This window comes from Pseudophryne corroboree, chromosome 2 (assembly GCF_028390025.1).
Source record: "Pseudophryne corroboree isolate aPseCor3 chromosome 2, aPseCor3.hap2, whole genome shotgun sequence".
In the NCBI taxonomy this organism is placed as follows: Eukaryota; Metazoa; Chordata; class Amphibia; order Anura; family Myobatrachidae; genus Pseudophryne; species Pseudophryne corroboree.
In genome coordinates, this window is record NC_086445.1 from 381181404 (window position 1) to 381201424 (window position 20021).

The window sequence follows — 20021 nt, forward strand, 5'->3', positions numbered from 1 at the left end:
TGAGTGATGAGACTTTGGGGGTCATTCCGAGTTGTTCGCTCGGTAAATTTCTTCGCATCGCAGCGATTTTCCGCTTAGTGCGCATGCGCAATGTTCGCACTGCGACTGCGCCAAGTAAATTTGCTATGCAGTTTGGAATTTTACTCACGTTTTTTTCTTCGTTCTGGTGATCGTAATGTGATTGACAGGAAGTGGGTGTTTCTGGGTGGAAACTGGCCGTTTTATGGGTGTGTGTGAAAAAACGCTACCGTTTCTGGGAAAAACGCGGGAGTGGCTGGAGAAACGGAGGAGTGTCTGGGCGAACGCTGGGTGTGTTTGTGACGTCAAACCAGGAACGACAAGCACTGAACTGATCGCAGATGCCGAGTAAGTCTGGAGCTACTCAGAAACTGCTAAGAGAGGTCTAATCGCAATATTGCGAATACGTCGTTCGCAATTTTAAGAAGCTAAGATTCACTCCCAGTAGGCGGCGACTTAGCGTGAGCAAATCTGCTAAAAGCAGCTTGCGAGCGAACAACTCGGAATGAGGGCCTTTGATAGGAGGAAAAGAACCAATGTGTGTGGAGAGGAGGAGTTACACAATCAGCGAGATGACATTGATTCTTTTCAAGTGTATTATTATGGTCGTCCAGATCCCAAATTAGAACAGACATCATCCAATATACCCACCCGGAGGTAAGGAGAATTATTTATATGAATTGCTATTGATAATGATCTAATTTTGCAAGTATATCTGTGTGTTCTATAGAGCCGTCTTTGTTTATTTTTGTATTTTTTCTCTAGTCATATCCTCGGTATGTGGTGAGAATACCCATGGACCGGATCCCGTCTGTCACAATACCGCCAGCGGGATCCCGCCAGGGGCATCATACCGCCACCGGAGTGCCGGTGAGGTAGGTGATTCCCCCTCTGTGGTGAGCTTAGCTTATTGCACTCGCCCTCCCCCCCCCCCCCCCCCGCCGGCATTCTACTGACCGGGATCCCAACGTCGGTATAATGACCGCCGGGATCCCGGTCGCTGGGATCACATACTGATCCCTTATCCTCCCAGCTTATTTTATATTATAATTTGTTACATAACAGTGCTTCCCTTAGTCAACTGATTTTGCTACTACACTGGCACTATATTTAATTATACTGTAATATTTTCTCTAACGTCCTAGTGGATGCTGGGGACTCCGTAAGGACCATGGGGAATAGACGGGCTCCGCAGGAGACTGGGCACTCTAAGAAAGATTTAGTACTACTGGTGTGCACTGGCTCCTCCCTCTATGCCCCTCCTCCAGACCTCAGTTAGAATCTGTGCCCGGACAGAGCTGGGTGCATTTTAGTGAGCTCTCCTGAGCTTGCTAATAAGAAAGTATTTTAGTTAGGTTTTTTATTTTCAGAGAGCTTCTGCTGGCAACAGACTCTCTGCTACGTGGGACTGAGGGGAGAGAAGCAAACCTACTAACTGCGGCTAGGTTGCGCTTCTTAGGCTACTGGACACCATTAGCTCCAGAGGGATCAAACACAGGAACCTGACCTTGTCGTCCGTTCCTGGAGCCGCGCCACCGTCCCCCTCGCAGAGCCAGAAGACAGAAGCCGGCGGGTTGAAGCAAGAAGACGTCAAAATCGGCGGCAGAAGACTCCTGTCTTCATATGAGGTAGCGCACAGCACTGGTGCTGTGCGCCATTGCGCCCACACTAACCCACACACTCCGGTCACTGTAGGGTGCAGGGCGCAGGGGGGGGGGCGCCCTGGGCAGCAATTTAGTACCTCCTGGCAAAAGCAGCATATATACAGTTGGACACTGTTATATGCATGAGCCCCCGCCATTAATTTTACACAAAATCGCGGGACAGAAGCCCGCCGCTGAGGGGGCGGGGCCTTCTTCCTCAGCACTGACCAGCGCCATTTTCTCTCCACAGCTCCGCTGAGAGGAAGCTCCCCAGGCTCTCCCCTGCAAATAGAGAGGGTGGAAAAGAGAGGGGGGCACATAAATTTGGCGTAAAACAATATATACAGCAGCTACTGGGTTAACACTAAGTTACTGTGTGATTCCTGGGTCATATAGCGCTGGGGTGTGTGCTGGCATACTCTCTCTCTGTCTCTCCAAAGGGCCTTGTGGGGAAACTGTCTTCAAATAGAGCATCCCCTGTGTGTGTGGTGTGTCGGTACATGTGTGTCGACATATCTGAGATAAAAGGCTCCCCTAAGGAGGAGATAGAGCAAATATGTGTGTGAGAGGGTGTCTCCGTCGACAACGACGACACCTGTTTGGATATGTGTAAGTGCTAAGGTGAATTTGTTGCACAAAAGATTAGAGAACAGACAGGAAATCTACCCATGTCTGTCCCTATGTCACAGAGACCTTCAGAGTCTCACAATGCTCACTATCCAAAATAATAAACACTGATATCGTCAAGGAGTTTGACTCCAGTGTCGACTATGATAATGCAAAGTTACAGCCAAAATGGCAGAAAAGTATTCAATATATGATTATTGTAATAAAAGATGATTTGCATATCACTGATGACTCATCTGTCCCTGACACAAGGGTACACATGTTTAAGGGGAAGAAAGCCGAGGTAAATTTCCCTCCTCTCATGAGGAAAAAGAGCGGGAATCTCCAGACAAGAGACTGCAGCTTCCCACAAAGAATTCTCAGGCAGTATCCTTTCCCCACTAGGGCCAGGATGTGATGGGAATCTTCCCCTAGGGTGTCACGTTTGCCCAGAAGGTAGCACTAGCTATTCTCAGGGATCCTGCAGATAGCGTGCACATTCTGGTACACTACTCAGACCGGGGATTGCGTCGGCATGGGTTTATAGCGCTGTGGCAGCGTGGACAGGTACCTTATCAGCAGAGATTGAGACCCTAGTATGCATATAGATATATATATATATGTATATATATAGAAATATATATATATTAAAGATGCTGTCTTAAGAGATATGTATATATATATATATATATATATAAAACATGCCCAAAGAGACATGAGTATACTGGGTCCTAGTGTCAAAGCTATGTCGATTTCTGCTTGACGTGTCCTGTAGAATATGCAATGGACAGATGATGCCGACTTAAGAGGCATATGGAAGGCTGAGGATTGTGTGGAGATGTTAGGGTTTCCTGCTCTGTGCTGCCACGTCGTCATGGCAACCGGGAGACAAGTGCTAGCGGAGTAACCTGAGCGTAGCTGATACTCCGGTTCGGGTCTTTTGCTGTGCAGTGGTTACAGGCTCTGTGTACGGCAGGGGATCCGGTGCTGGTTTTTGTGCTCACAGTCTGTGAGGTCTGAGTGGGGCGTGGACAGCACCTGCTATATAAACCCTCTTCTCAGGTTAGGCAGATGCTGCTGAATCTTTGTTGGTTAGTCAGTTCCTGAAAGCTAGCTAGTACTGTGTAAACTTTGTATTTGTTTGTTGCTTACTGCAAATAGGCCTTGGGATTTGGTATTACACTCTGCCAATCCAGACCTAGCAGTAAGACTGGAGTCAGTCGTTTAACCTGCTGGGGTTCTTTTGCTACTCTGTGAACCTAGCAAGTTTGCGGCTGTATTCTCAGACTTGCCTGCCAAAATCCTTTCTCACTGTGCAAGGTGTTCAGGTGTCAGTTTAGTGGCAGTAAGCTGAACCAGTGCACTGCAAGTGAAGACTAGGATTGTGGAGACTCTCCTTGTGTCTATTATTCCATCTCTGACCAAGGAGTTTACTGCCACACCCGTTGGTAACCCTTTAGGGTTTTGCTGTTGCCCTTAGCAACAGCATTTCGGGTTCTCTACGTATTAAATCACAACATCTCGCTTCTTTCCATCTGAGCATTCCTAATACTAGGGAGACACCCAGTTTATTAGCATTTGGGCTTCTCTGTTCACTTTGTGTTTATTTTGTTACCCTATCACCTTCTGTGTATGTAATGTCATATTCCCCAGTCTGTCTGTGAGTTCATTTGTTTTGCATCCCTCTCCGTTCAGACACCAGTACATTCCTGCTGGCACTGGTGTGCATAACAGGAGAAGGGTTCTCGGACCTGGTCTCCACAGCTATAGCTGGTAATTCTGATATTTTGCCTTATATTCCTGCACAGCCTAGGAAAGCACGACATTATGAAATGCAGCCTTTCAAATAAAGAAACAAGAAAGTCCGAGGTGCGTCCTTTCTTGCCAGAGGCGGGGGCAGAGGAAAGAAGCTGCACAACACAGCTAGTTCCCAGGAACAGAAGTCCTCCCCAGCCTCTACAAAAATCCACCGCATGTCGCTGGGGCTACACTGGCGGAACTGGGCCCGGTGGGGGCACGCCTTCGTAAGTTCAGCCACAAGTGGGTTCACTCCCTGTTAGATCCCTGGGCAATAGATATTGTGTCTCAGGGATACAAGCTGGACTTTGAGAAGATGCCCCCTCACCGACGGCCCTGCCGGCTTCCCCCCACGAGAGGGAAACAGTGTTAACTGCAAATCACAAATTGTATCTTCACCAGGTGGCGGTCAAGGTTCCCCTCCTTCAACAAGGAGGGGGTTATTATTCGACCATGTTGTAGTCCCGAAACCAGACGGTATTGAATTTAAAATTCCTGAACATATACCTGAAAGGGTTCAAGTTCAAGATGGAATCGCTCAGAGCGGTCATTGCAAGCCTGATAGGGGGAGATTTTATAGTGACTCGGGACATAAAGGATGCATACCTTCATTTCCCCATTTATCCACCTCATCAGGTGTACCTCAGAATTGCGGTACGGGATTGTCATTACCAATTTTAGACGTTGCCGTTTGGTCTCTCCACGGCCTTGAGAATATTCAGCACGGTAATGGCGGAAATGATGGTGCTCCTGCGGAAGCAAGTTGTCGCTATTATCACGTACTTGGACGATCTCCTCGTAAAAGCGAGATCAAGAGAGCAGTTGCTGAACAGCGTATCACTTTCTCTGGAAGTGTAACGGCAACACGGCTGGATTCTATATATTCCAAAGTCGCAGTTGGTTCTTACAGCTCATCTGCCTCTCCTAGGCATGATCCTAGACACAGACCAGAAAGGGGTTTATCTCCCGATAGAGAGAGCTCAGGAGCTCGTGACACTGGTCAGGAATCTATTAAAACCAAAACAGGTGTCAGTGCATCACTGCACTCGAGTCCTGGGAAGGAGGGTGGCATCATACGAGGCCATTCCCTTCGGCAGGTTCCATACGAGAACCTTCCAATGGGACTTACTGGACAAGTGGTCCGGATCACATCTTCAAGATGCATCGGTTAATCACCCTATCCCCCAGAGCCAGGGTGTCTCTCCTGTGGTGGCTGCAGAGTGCTCACCTCCTCGAAGGTCGCACATTCGGCATTCAGGACTGGGTACTGGTGACCACGGATGCAAGCCTCCGAGGGTGGGGGGCAGTCACACAGGGAAGAAATTTCCAGGGGCTGTGGTCAAGGCAGGAGACTTGCCTTCACATTATTATCCTGGAACTAAGGGCCATATACAATGGCCTAAGTCAAGCGGAGACGCGACCAACCGGTTCTGATTCAGTCAGACAATATCACCGCAGTGGCTCATGTAAACCGCCAAGGCGGCACAAGGAGCAGGGTGGCGATGGTAGAAACCACCAGAATTCTTCGCTGGGCGGAGAATCACGTAAGCGCACTGTCAACAGTGTTCATTCCGGGAGTGGACAACTGGGAAGCAGACTTCCTCAGCAGGCACGACCTCCACCCGGGAGAGTGGGGACTTCATCAAGAAGTCTTCGCGCAGATTGTAGGTCGGTGGGAACTGCCACAGGGGGACATGATGGCATCCCGCCTCAATAAAAAGCTACAGAGGTATTGCGCCAGGTCAAGAGACTCTCAGGCGATTGCTGTAGACGCACTGGTGACACCGTGGATGTTCCAGTTGGTTTATGTGTTTCCTCCTTTTCCTCTCTTACCCAAGGTGCTGAGAATCATAAGGAAAAGAGGAGTGAGAACAATATTCATTGTTCCGGATTGGCCAAGAAGGACTTGGTATTCAGAGCTGCAAGAAATGCTCACAGAGGACACATGGCCTCTGCCTCTAGGGCAGGATCTGTTGCAGCAGGGACCTTGTATTTTCCAACACTTACCGCAGCTGCGTTTGACGGCATGGCGGTTGGACGCCGGATCCTAGTAGAAAAAAGGGATTCCGGATGAGGTTATTCCTACGCTGATAAAGGCTAGGAAGGACGTGACGGCTAAACATTATCACCGTATACGGCGAAAATATGTTGCTGGGTGTCAGGCCAGGAATGCCTCTACAGAGGAATTCCAGCTGGGCCGTTTCCTTCACTTCCTACAGTCGGGAGTGATTTTGGGCCTAGAATTGGGGTCCATTAAGGTCCAGATTTCGGCCCTATACAATTTCTTTCATACAAAAACTAGCTTCTCTACCTGAAGTTCAGACGTTTGTAAAGGGAGTGCTGCATATTCAGCCCCTTTTTTGTGCCACCAGTGGCACCTTGGGATCTTAACGTGGTGTTGAGTTTCCTGAAATCTCACTGGTTTGAGCCGCTTAAGACCGTGGAGTTAAAATATCTCACGTGGAAAGTGGTCAAGAATTGGCGGCTTTGTCATGTAAAAGCCCCTATCTGGTTTTCCATATGGACAGGGCAGAATTACGGACTCGTCCGCAATTTCTGCCAAAGGTGGTGTCATCTTTTCATTTGAACCAACCTGTGGTGCCTGCGGCTACTCGTGACTTGGAGGATTCCCAGTTACTAGATGTAGTCAGGGCTTTGAAGATTATGTAGCCAGAACGGCTGGAGTCAGGAAATCTGACTCGCTGTGTATCCTGTATGCATCCAACAAGCTGGGTGCTCCTGCTTCAAAGCAAACTATTGCTCGCTGGATCTGTAACACGATTCAGCAGGCTCATTCTGCGGCTGGCTTGCCGCCTCCAAAATCAGTAAAAGCCCATTCCACAAGGAAGGTGGGCTCTTCTTGGGCGGCTGTACGAGGGTCCTTGGCATTACAGCTTTGCCGAGCAGCTACTTGGTCGGGTTCAAACACTTTTGCAAAGTTCTACAAGTTTGATACCCTGGCTGCGGAGGACCTTGTGTTTGCTCATTCGGTGCTGCAGAGTCATCCGCACTCTCCCGCCCGTTTGGGAGCTTTGGTATAATCCCCATGGTCCTTACGGAGTCCCCAGCATCCACTAGGACGTTAGAGAAAATAAGATTTTACTCACCGGTAAATCTATTTCTCGTAGTCCGTAGTGGATGCTGGGCGCCCGTCCCAAGTGCGGACTTCTTCTGCAATACTTGTATATAGTTATTGCTTAAATAAGGGTTATGTTATGGTTGCATCAGGTTTGTCTGATGCTCTGTTGTTGTTCATACTTTTGACTGGGTATGTTATCACAAGTTATACGGTGTGATTGGTGTGGCTGGAATGAGTTTTACCCTGGATTCCAAAATCCATTCCTTGTAATGTCAGCTCTTCCAGGCACAGTTTCCTTAACTGAGGTCTGGAGGAGGGGCATAGAGGGAGGAGCCAGTGCACACCAGTAGTACTAAATCTTTCTTAGAGTGCCCAGTCTCCTGCGGAGCCTGTCTATTCCCCATGGTCCTTACGGAGTCCCCAGCATCCACTACGGACTACGAGAAATAGATTTACCGGTGAGTAAAATCGTATTTTTTTAATCTTGGTTAAATCTTACTTTCACTCAGTGATCGGGTCGAGCGAAAAAATATATGAGTCCCAGGTGCACCTTTGAAAAAGCAGCAGTTCCAGCTGCGAAACGCGTCAGTGGCACTGCAATTCTGATGGGGACTCCCCATTCTGAACTACACTTAATGGGACTGTTATTCCTCAGCAAAAGTGAGACTCACCGTTCCTGTGACTGCGCCATCAGTCTTAAGAGAAAATACCCGTCCACTTGCAAAATGCACATGGTCCTATGAGGACTATTTGGAACAGGCGATATGTGGTGTGCCTTTATATGGTGACTAGAAGCTTTACGTTTATAGTGTATTTTTCATGAACTAATTTTTCATTAATTGGTTTTCATATGAATTAATTTTAACTATGTAATAAATGTGTTGTTGACAGACAATCCATCTGTTTACAGATCAGCGCTGCCTTTATTTTTCTTTGTATACACTTGCCGATGAGTCCGGGACTTACAGAGCTGGCGGGGGGGACGGGGCGGGCGGGATGGGGGGGGACGGCGGGGGGGGGGGGGGGGCAACGATGGCCATGTTTGTTATTAATGACATTTAGTGTACACACTGGACGCGATTGTGGAAGATCTTGCTCAGACCGGCCATTCTGAGCGAGATCTTTCAAAATCTTGTCTAGTGTGTATGAGGCTTAAGCCCGTAAAGCGGCACTAGTTTACAAGACAAAACCAACCTGTTTTTGTCTTTTCATTTATTACCGCTTTAAATTTAATGGTTTAGAGTCCAAAATCACGCCAGTTCTCAGAAACCGCGCCCACTACATACCCAAGGGTACTGAGGCCATGTTGTGGGTGTGTCGCCAGAAGTGCAGCCTACAGGGTCTGTCCGGAAAGTAATGAGACTGATTTTATTACGCCATGCAGGATAGGCGCATGGCGGCGCTGTAGGGCAGGATGGGTGCAGGAGTGTCTCAGTTACACATTCCCGGTGGTGACAGTTGCCTGTGAACCTTTATAGTGAACGGATTGAGCTGTAAATTAAGTTTCCTTTTTTACCTACTGTAGGCCGAGGTTCAAGATGGAGCGTACCATCGAGCAATGAAATCAGGAACCGAGACGCTTGCCATTCTTCAAAAGGCCTTCGGGGAGGAATCTTTGTCCCAGTCGCAAGTTTACCGCAGGTTTAAATTCTTCGAGGAGGGCAGAGAAGGCGTTAAGAACTAGTGTTAAAATGGTAGCAGAGAGGTTGGAACTTCCAAAAACTACTGTGCAAAAGATCTTGACAAATGAATTAGCAATGCGAAAGGTGTGTGCCGATTGGTTCCCAAGGTTTTGAATCATGATCAAAAAGACAAGCATGTGGCGATTTCCCGCAAACATTTGAAACGTGTGCAAAGTGAGCCTTATTTTTTTGACACAGTGATAACAGAGGACGAAACTTGAGTACGATCCGGAGACCAAAAGGCAAAGCGCAGAGTGGCACACACCATTGTCACCTCGCCCCAAAAAGGGCCAAATGACCAAATCCATGCTCATTGTCTCATTGACTCGAAGGGTGTGGTCCACAAGGAATTTCTATCTACCGGTCAAACTGTCAACTGTGCATTTTACACAGGTATGCTTAATCGGCTGAGAAACAGTCCTCCGCGTCTGCAAGGAGATTGCGACTACCTTGGTCCTCCATCACGACAATGCACCAAGTCACACATTGCTACAAGTGAAGACATTTTTGGCCAAGCACAATGTGACAACGCTGCCTCAACCACCCTACATTCCAGATCTGGCTACGGCTGACTTCTTTTTGTTCCCCAGGATCAAACGCAGCTTGAAAGGACACCATTTTCAGATCGTAGACAAAGTGGAAGTGGCCGCAACAAGGGCACTCAAGCACGTTCAGGTTAATGCTTTCCAGGAGGTGTAATAAGCTTGGCAGACACGCTGGCAAAGGTGTATCGATGCTCAAGGGTCATACTTTGATGATTATTAAACCTATGTGTCTGAAAGTTCAATAAAAATTTTTTCCCCGGATTCATTACTTTCCAGACAGACCCTGTATGAAGAGATAAGCAGATACATGGGGACAATGGCCCTCATTCCGAGTTGTTCGCTCGCTAGCAGCTTTTAGCAGCCGTGCAAATGCTAAGCCGCCGCCCTCTGGGAGTGTATCTTAGCTTAGCAGAAGTGCGAACAAAAGGATCGCAGCGCTGCTGCAAAAAAAGATTGTGTAGTTTCTGAGCAGCTCGAGACCTACTCCTAGCTTGCGATCACTTCAGACTACTTAGTTCCTGTTTTGACGTCACGAACACGCCCTGCATTCAGCCAGCCACGCCTGCGTTTCCCCAGGCATGCCTGCGTTTGTATCTGACATGCCTGCGTTTTTACACACACTCCCCGAAAACGGTCAGTTACCTCCCAGAAACACCCACTTCCTGTCAATCACTCTGCGGCCAGCAGTGCAACTGAAAAGCGTTGCTAGACCTTGTGTGAAACTGCATCGGCTTTTGTGAAAGTACGTCGCGCGTGCGCATTGTGCCGCATACGCATGCGCAGAAGTGCCGCTTTTTTACCTAATCGCTGCGCTGCGAACGAAAACAGCTAGCGAACAGCTTGGAATGACCCCCAATATGGCCATCATGGATGCATGTAACACGGCATACCAGCATAGATCTGCATTTATTTCTATGCACGCAATTTACTGCACTACTGTCGGACTTGTGTGTTACTGTGACTTGGGAACCATGTATGCAAACTGTCAATGCAACCTATCAAAAATCAACCTATCATGTATGCAACCTATCAAAAATGTATTATTATGTTACTATGAGTTCTGCAATTTGTCCAAAATTCTGATAAATAATTTGAAGCAACTATTTTTATGAAGTGTCAATTTTATTTGTAATAGGAGATACAGAGTGTTATTAAATTAAACTGTTTCAAGATTTTTTTTTCTTTTATACTTTCCTGTACGAAATGAAATACTGAACGTATTGAGAAATTTTAGTTAACTTTGTTCAAAACTTTCTTCACTCCTGATTCTGCTAGATGCAAAGATCCCGAAACAAATCAACAAAAACAGACACCCACGGCAGGCACTCTGGGACTTAAAACATCAAGGATCAAAGATGCAGAATACACACACACACACATATATATATATATATATATATATATATATATATATACATAGGCTGATGAAGGGGGTTATTCAGAGATGTTAGCAAACCAAAAATGTTAGCAATTGGGCAAAACCATGCTGCACTGTAGGTGGGGCAGATGTAACGTGTTAGGTTAGTACATTCTCCCAGAGGTCACTTTACATTCTCCCTTCAATAAATGTAATATATACATAAGATCTTTGGCATCATGGGAAGGACTGAAAGCAATGTAAGGGGCTTAGCGCCTTTGGGAAATCTGTTATATATGTGTCCAGCCAGAAAAACAAGTTGTAGTGCACAGAGTTGCAGTTACTTGCAAGGGTAACCAAAGTTCCATCTATTTATTTATTTTTATTGATTTATAACATTTATTTATATAGCACAAGTGTATTTGGCCATTCACATCATCTTACAATCTATATTCCTTATCACATGGGCACACATACACACTAGGGTTCATTGTTTATTTATTTGTTTGGATTGTGGGAGGAAACCATACTTACCAGGAGGAAAACCACGTAAGCACAGGGAGAATATACAAACTCCTCACATTTATGTCTGATATGGTATTCAAACCCAAGACCTAAATGATGTGAAACAGTAATGCTAACTGTGGATGCAGACCACCTAGCCAGATGTGTAATGGTGGCCGCGGCACCGGCGCCATTTGGAGGGACAATGGGCGCTTGGTGACACTTTTTAAACGCACTAGCACTAGGCGCCATCTTTGAAACTATATTGTGGGGCGCTAAGCGCGGGTTATTTAAATATGTTTGAAACTGTTTTACACTGCTGCGGCTGGACCCTCTTGGATGGCCGTGGCAACAAAGTGTCCAAACCTCTGTCGCGCTGGCAGTGTGTGTGTGCCGGGAGAGAAGGGAGCCACTGCAGTCAGGAGATCAGGACAAGCACCCGGGCTGCCAGGCTTCTGGAGGGGGGTGCACCGTAGTACGGATATCCAGCGGGGGTTGCGGCGAGGCCACAGAACAGTGCAGCATAACTGGTGAGGACTGCTGTTGCAGCCAGAAGGGTTTTCCTGTGCTGCAGGGCTAAGGGAGCCCAGCGCTGAGCGCTGGGAACAGCACAAAATAACAATTGTTTAAATGAAAAGCAATAATATACTGTTTTGTGAGGCTACAGTGCCTGGGTATGTGCAGCCTAGGGCACCAGGCACATGACATGTATTTTAAATGAATTTCAGTGTATGTAGCAACAGATCAACCAGCTGCAGTGCATGCTATGGTCAGAGCCTGGTGCAGGGCACAGACTCAGGTTATATTTAAGCCACAATGTGTAAAGTGTATTTAAATGTGATTTAAAGGAAAATGCACTTACTTGGTATTGTGTCCCAGGAGGGGGAATCCATTGCTGTACAGGCTGTTGGATTCCTCCAGTCCTTTTCCCCCAAAACGGAATGCCTTCCGCTCTAGCCTCCCACATGGAAGTACCATGGGGAGAAAGAGGAACAGCTCAGCTTCCCAACAAGCTGAGTGGTTTTCTGGAGCTCCATAGGTATCACCCTCGCTGGGCAGGAAACCCTGACAGGGGATCTAGGCTTCCCATCTCTGGAGCCTGATTTCAGGCTGCAGATGGTGAGCTGGGTCCCCAGGCAGGTTCCTGGAAGCAGTTTAGGTGGGAAAACTTCCCCACAGACCAGACTGAGCATCACCAGGGCAGATACCAACCCTACAGGATGGGACAGTCAAAGGAGAGTGACCACTCCCCACTGTCCATAGAGGACAATGGTTGCTGTGTATGTGGCTAAGGCGCACAGCACATGAGTAAACAATGATTGGCTGAGAACAACAGGGTGGGCTTACCCCCTGTGGTATTGTGTATTGGAGTAGGATAAAAGGAGGGCTGCTGCTCTATGAAAAGTGTATTATACCATTTTCATTCTGCTGTGAACATCTTGCTGTATGCTGTTTCCCCTAGCAATAGGAAAGAGTTCTCTTTAGAACTATTGCAAATAAACATCATTTGCCTCAAGAGGACTGCTTCATCTTGTGACCTGAAGGGCTATGCAAAACATAGCTCCGTTTCCGGCTGTCTTGGGTAACACCCTGCGTCTCCAAGCTATGCCTCCCACCTGCTACCGTGCCGTGCTTGGGAGAGCAACTAGTGGGGATTCGCCAACACCACACATGGGTAGTAAGACAGCGTGTCGATGCATACAGAGAAGAACCGTGGTTCCAGATGCCACGGCAAAGAGGAGTCTGATGATGGCGGCATAGTACCTGCCCCCTGCGCAGTGGGTGGAGTCAGTAACAGGCGGTTACTGACGGTAAGCGGGTATACCCTAATTGGCCATGTCCCATGTGACCTAACTCTCCATTCTGTGACTAGGGGCAGGACATTGAGGGCTTTTTCGCACGGAACCGTCCGGTCACACTAACCATTACACCAACCATGCTAGAAGTGAAGTTCAAAGTGGTAGGGTGGCAGAGTATTAATGCATTTCATTCTACATCTATTAAAACAGTCTAATGGTGCCCATACATCTAAAGATTTATCTTCGAATCTGGCTGGTTGGAATGAAAATCTGGTAAAGGATGGGAGCAAATGACATGACCATTTCAAATGGTCAACTGTCATTTGCTTCCATCCATTACCAGATTTTCGTTTCAACCAGCCAGATTGGAAGATAAATCTTTAGGTGTATGGGCTCCTTTACCCACAGATTTAACCAAGAATTCACTGTGGATGTGCCAATTCTTCCCTCATGGACTGAAGTATGGGGTGTACAAGTTCCATAAAACAATTCCACAACATTTAGAGATTTAGGGCCTAATTCAGACCTGATCGTAGCAGCAAATTTGTTAGCAGATGGGCAAAACCATGTGCACTGCGGGGGGAGGGGGGGGGGGCAGATATAACATTTGCAGAGAGTTAGATTTGAGTGGGTTATTTTGTTTCTGTGCAGGGTAAATACTGGCTGCTTTATTTTTACACAGCAATTCAGATTTCAGTTTGGACACACCCCAACAAATCTAATGCTCTCTACACATGTTACATCTGCCCCACCTGCAGTGCACATGGTTTTGCCCAACTGCTGACAAATTTGCTGCTGCGATCAACTCTGAATTAGGCCCATGGTTTTGCTCATCTAACAAATTTCCTGCTATGATCAGGTCTGAGTAGTTGAAAGAAAAAAAGTTGGAAACCGCACTGGTATAGTTGGTGTATGTGTATAATGATAGTTATCTGTATAAACCGATGATTAATTTAAGGTTCAATCCTTATTTTGGGGAGCAGATACGTAAGGTAATACATTCCTTATTTTTTTGTATCAAAAAACTACCCATCAGTGGTGCTCCCCCGAGTCAGTTAATCAATATGAACGTGGGAAAAAGAAAAAAGAAGACTCTTGTTGGGAAGCACTCATATACAGATAATGTTGTAAGACTAAATGTCAAAAATGGCTAACTAAAATACAATACTTTATTAATTCTCATTAAAAATTAATTATTGAGGAGTTCAATAGGCGCCGATATTTGTTAAATAGTGACATTGCGAAAATATAAAGAGTAATATATAAAAATTGTAAGGTACAAATACCTAATTCAGGCCGAGATGGGTATATCTATGATTTTGTTAATAATTATACTCCTGCTGTAGGACAACCTGTGATAGAAAATTGCTCATTTGTTGTAAATATGACCGTCATTTATAAGCTGCTATGTATTCCAAATGGGAATTTTGATCCTAGCAGATGGTTGAATCATAGGTCATGACCGAGATGTAAGACAATGCTCTATATTGGTGACAGATAGGTGGCAAATATTTGCAGTACCAGGGTGTTCCTTGGTAGTCTCCTATCCAAGTACTTAACCCGGCCCTCCACTGCTTGGCTTCCAAGATCAGATGAGATTGGGCATCTCCAGCGGGGTATGACCGCAGACCTTATGCTCACCTTTGTCACACTGTGTCCAAAATTGGGCACAGATAAGAGCCGATTACCGTTTTTATGTGAGCCACAGGTGTCGACACAGCTAATTTGATGTGGAGAACAAGAGATTTTTTATCACGGATGATAAAGTATAATAAATGATTAAATACCCATCTAAGTTTTCAAGGCTTAAGTAGTCGCAATACAAGTAGAAAAAACCTATATGCTACACAGTTATCACTTGTATGTGAATCAAACATTAAATATTATAATAACTGTGCAGAGGAAGGAAACCTCCAAATTTGGTCTCCAAAACCATAAATAAACACATGAGATTACACTATGAATTGTAAGAATCAAATAACATGAGCAATGAAAACTTCAGCTCTAAAAAACAGATCAAGAATTGTTTTCAAGTAATAATGAGTTGATGCTGAAATAGATATGGATTTCTTCAGTGTAAAGAAAAATAAGAATTTACTTACCGATAATTCTATTTCTCGGAGTCCGTAGTGGATGCTGGGGTTCCTGAAAGGACCATGGGGAATAGCGGCTCCGCAGGAGACAGGGCACAAAAGTAAAGCTTTTACAGGTCAGGTGGTGTGTACTGGCTCCTCCCCCTATGACCCTCCTCCAGACTCCAGTTAGGTACTGTGCCCGGACGAGCGTACACAATAAGGGAGGATTTTGAATCCCGGGTAAGACTCATACCAGCCACACCAATCACACCGTACAACTTGTGATCTAAACCCAGTTAACAGTATGATAACAGAGGAGCCTCTGAAAGATGGCTTCCTAAACAATAACCCGAATTAGTTAACAATAACTATGTACAAGTATTGCAGATAATCCGCACTTGGGATGGGCGCCCAGCATCCACTACGGACTCCGAGAAATAGAATTATCGGTAAGTAAACATTTTTTTTTCTATCGTCCTAAGTGGATGCTGGGGTTCCTGAAAGGACCATGGGGATTATACCAAAGCTCCCAAACGGGCGGGAGAGTGCGGATGACTCTGCAGCACCGAATGAGAGAACTCCAGGTCCTCCTTTGCCAGGGTATCAAATTTGTAAAAATTTACAAACGTGTTCTCCCCTGACCACGTAGCTGCTCGGCAGAGTTGTAATGCCGAGACCCCTCGGGCAGCCGCCCAAGATGAGCCCACCTTCCTTGCGGAATGGGCCTTAACAGATTTAGGCTGTGGCAGGCCTGCCACAGAATGTACAAGTTGAATTTTGTTACAAATCCAACGAGCAATCGACTGCTTAGAAGCAGGTGCACCCAACTTGTTGGGTGCATACAGTATAAACAGCGAGTCAGATTTTCTGACTCCAGCCGTCCTTTAAATGTATATTTTTAAGGCTCTGACAACGTCCAACAACTTGGAGTCCTTCAAGTCGTCTGTAGCCGCAGGCACTACAATAGGCTGGTTCAGGTGAAACGCTGATACCACCTTAGGGAGAAAATGCGGACGCGTCCGCAGCTCTGCCCTATGTCGAATGGAAAATTAAATAAGGGCTTTTATAAAACAAAGCCGCCAGTTCAGATACTCTCCCGGCCGAAGCCAGGGCCAGTAACATAGTCACTTTCCATGTGAGATATTTCAAATCCACATTCTTTAGTGGTTCAAACCAATTGGATTTGAGGAAATCTAAAACTACATTTAGATCCCACGGTGCCACCTTAGGCACCACAGGAGGCTGTATATGCAGTACTCCTTTGATAAAAATCTGGACCTCAGGGACTGAGGCCAATTCTTTTTGGAAGAATATTGATAGGGCCGAAATTTGAACCTTAATAGATCCCAATTTGAGACCCATAGACAATCCTGATTGCAGGAAATGTAGGAAAACGACCCAGTTGAAATTCCTCCATCGGAGCACTCCGCTGCTCGCACCACGCAACATATTTTCGCCAAATACGGTGATAATGCTTCGCGGTGACTTCCTTCCTTGCCTTTATCAAGGTAGGAATGACTTCTTCTGGAATGCCTTTTCCTTTTAGGATCTGGCATTCAAACGCCATGCCGTCAAACGCAGCCGCGGTAAGTCTTGAAAAAGACAAGGACCCTGCTGAAGCAGGTCCCTTCTCAGAAGTAGAGGCCACGGATCGTCCGTGACCATCTCTTGAAGTTCCGGGTACCAAGTCCTTCTTGGCCAATCCGGATCCACTAGTCTTACTCCTCTTTGCCGTATAATCCTCAATACCTTTGGTATGAGAGGCAGAGGAGGAAACACATATACCGACTGGTACACCCAAGGTGTTACCAGCGCGTCCACAGCTATTGCCTGCGGATCTCTTGACCTGGCGCAATACCTGTCCAGTGTTTTGTTGAGGCGAGACGCCATCATGTCCACCATTGGTTTTACCCAACGGTTTAATAGCATGTGGGAAACTTCTGGATGAAGTCCCCACTCTCCCGGGTGAAGGTCGTGTCTGCTGAGGAAGTCTGCTTCCCAGTTGTCCACGCCCGGGATGAATACTGCTGACAGTGCTATCACGTGATTCTCCGCCCAGCGAAGGATCCTGGCAGCTTCTGCCATTGCCCTCCTGCTTCTTGTGCCGCCCTGTCTGTTTACATGGGCGACTGCCGTGATGTTGTCCGACTGGATCAACACCGGTCTTCCTTGAAGCAGAGGTTCCGCCTGGCTTAGAGCATTGTAGATTGCTCTTAGTTCCAGAATGCTTATGTGAAGAGACTTTTTCAAGCTCGACCACACTCCCTGGAAATTTCTTCCCTGTGTGACTGCTCCCCAGCCTCTCAGGCTGGCATCCGTGGTCACCAGGATCCGATCCTGCATGCCGAATCTGCGGCCCTCCAATAGATGAGCCTCCTGCAACCACCACAGAAGGGATACCCTTGTCCTCGGCGACAGGGTTATCCGCAGGTGCATCTGAAGATGCGACCCTGACCATTTGTCCAACAGATCCCTTTGCATGGAATCTGCCGAAAGGGATTGCTTCGTAAGAAGCTACCATTTTTTCCCAGGACTCTTGTGCATTGATGTACAGACACCTTTCCTGGTTTTAGGAGGTTCCTGACCCGGTCAGATAACTCCTTGGCTTTTTCTTCGGGAAGAAAAACCTTTTTCTGAACTGTGTCCAGAATCATCCCCAGGAACAGCAGACGAGTTGTTGGCATTAATTGGGATTTTGGAATATTCAGAATCCATCCGTGCTGCTTTAGCACCTCTTGAGATAGTGCTAAACCCATCTCTAGCTGTTCTCTGGACTTTGCCCTTATTAGGAGATCGTCCAAGTATGGGATAATTAATACGCCTTTTCTTCGAAGAAGAAATATTATCTCGGCCATTACCTTTGTAAAGACCCGAGGTGCCGTGGACAAACCAAACGGCAGCGTCTGAAACTGATAGTGACAGTTTTGTACAACGAACCTGAGGTACCCCTGGTGTGAGGGGTAATTGGAACGTGGAGATACGCATCCTTGATGTCCAAGGATACCATAAAGTCCCCTTCTTCCAGGTTCGCTATCACTGCTCTGAGTGACTCCATCTTGAACTTGAACTTCTTTATGTACAGGTTCAAGGACTTCAGATTTAGAATAGGCCTTACCGAGCCATCCGGCTTCGGTACCACACAAAGAGTGGAATAATACCCCTTCCCTTGTTGTAGAAGAGGTACCTTGACTATCACCTGCTGAGAATACAGCTTGTGAATGGCTTCCAAAACCGTCTCCCTTTCTGAGGGGGACGTTGGTAAAGCAGACTTCAGGAAACGGCGAGGTGGCTCTGTCTCTAATTTCAACCTGTACCCCTGAGATTTTATCTGCAGGATCCAGGGATTTACCTGCGAGTGAGCCCACTGCGCGCTGTAATTCTTGAGACGACCGCCTACCGCCCCCGAGTCCGCTTGCGAAGCCCCAGCGTCATGCTGAGGCTTTTGTAGAAGCCGGGGAGGGCTTCTGTTCCTGGGAAGGAGCTGCCTGTTGCTGTCTCTTCCCTCGTCCTCTGCCTCGTGGCAGATATGAATAGCCCTTTGCTCTCTTATTTTTAAAGGAACGAAAGGGCTGCGGTTGAAAGGTCGGTGCCTTTTTCTGTTGGGGAGTGACTTGAGGTAGAAAGGTGGATTTCCCGGCCGTAGCCGTGGCCACCAAATCCGATAGACCGACCCCAAATAACTCCTCTACGCATCGCCTGTCCACTGTCGTGTCCATAAAGCTCTTCTGGCCGAAATGGACATAGCACTTACCCGTGATGCCAGTGTGCAGATATCTCTCTGTGCATCACGCATATAAAGAAATGCATCCTTTATTTGTTCTAACGACAGTAAAATATTGTCCCTGTCCAGGGTATCAATATTTTCGATCAGGGACTCTGACCAAACTACCCCAGCACTGCACATCCAGGCAGTCGCAATAGCTGGTCGTAGTATAACACCTGCATGTGTGTATATACCTTTTTGGATATTTTCCATCCTCCTATCTGATGGATCTTTAAGTGCGGCCGTCTCAGGAGAGGGTAACGCCACTTGTTTTGATAAGCGTGTTAGCGCTTTGTCCACCCTAGGAGGTGTTTCCCAGCGCTCCCTAACCTCTGGCGGGAAAGGGTATAAAGCCAATAACTTCTTTGAAATGAGCAGTTTTTTATCGGGGCACCCCACGCTTCATCACACACGTCATTTAATTCTTCTGATTCGGTAAAAACTACTGGTAGTTTTTTCACATCCCACATAATACCCTGTTTAGTGGTACCTGTAGTATCAGCTAAATGTAACATCTCCTTTATTGCCAAAATCATATAACGTGTGGCCCTACTGGAAAATACGGTTGATTCGTCACCTTCACCACCGGAATCAGTGCCTGTGTCTGGGTCTGTGTCGACCGACTGAGGCAAGGGGCGTTTTACAGCCCCTGACGGTGTTTGAGGCGCCTGGACAGGCACTAATTGAGTGTCCGGCCGCCTCATGTCGGCAAACGACTGCTTAAGCGAGTTGACGCTATCCCGTAATTCCACAAATAAAGGCATCCATTCTGGTGTCGACCCCCTAGGAGGTGACATCCTCATATTTGGCAATTGCTCCGCCTCCACACCAATAACGTCCTCATACATGTCGACACACACGTACCGACACACAGCAGACACACAGGGAATGCTCTATACGAAGACAGGACCCACTAGCCCTTTGGGGAGACAGAGGGAGAGTCTGCCAGCACACACCAAAAAGCGCTATATATGACAGGGATAGCCTTATGATTAAGTGCTCCCTTATAGCTGCTTTTATATTAATATATTGCCATTTATTTTGCCCCCCCTCTCTGTTATACCCTGTTTCTGTAGTGCAGTGCAGGGGAGAGACCTGGGAGCCTTCCTGACCAGCGGAGCTGTGACAGAAAATGGCGCCGTGTGCTGAGGAG

At 46.9% G+C, this 20021-nt stretch overlaps 1 protein-coding gene and 1 pseudogene across 3 annotated transcripts in view; both read right to left on the minus strand.

The window, feature by feature from the left end:
- Positions 1–20021, minus strand: part of NALCN (sodium leak channel, non-selective) — a 1296054-nt gene that overhangs the window by 815331 nt on the left and 460702 nt on the right. The window lies entirely within an intron of this gene.
- Positions 14540–14660, minus strand: LOC135051635 (5S ribosomal RNA; annotated as a pseudogene).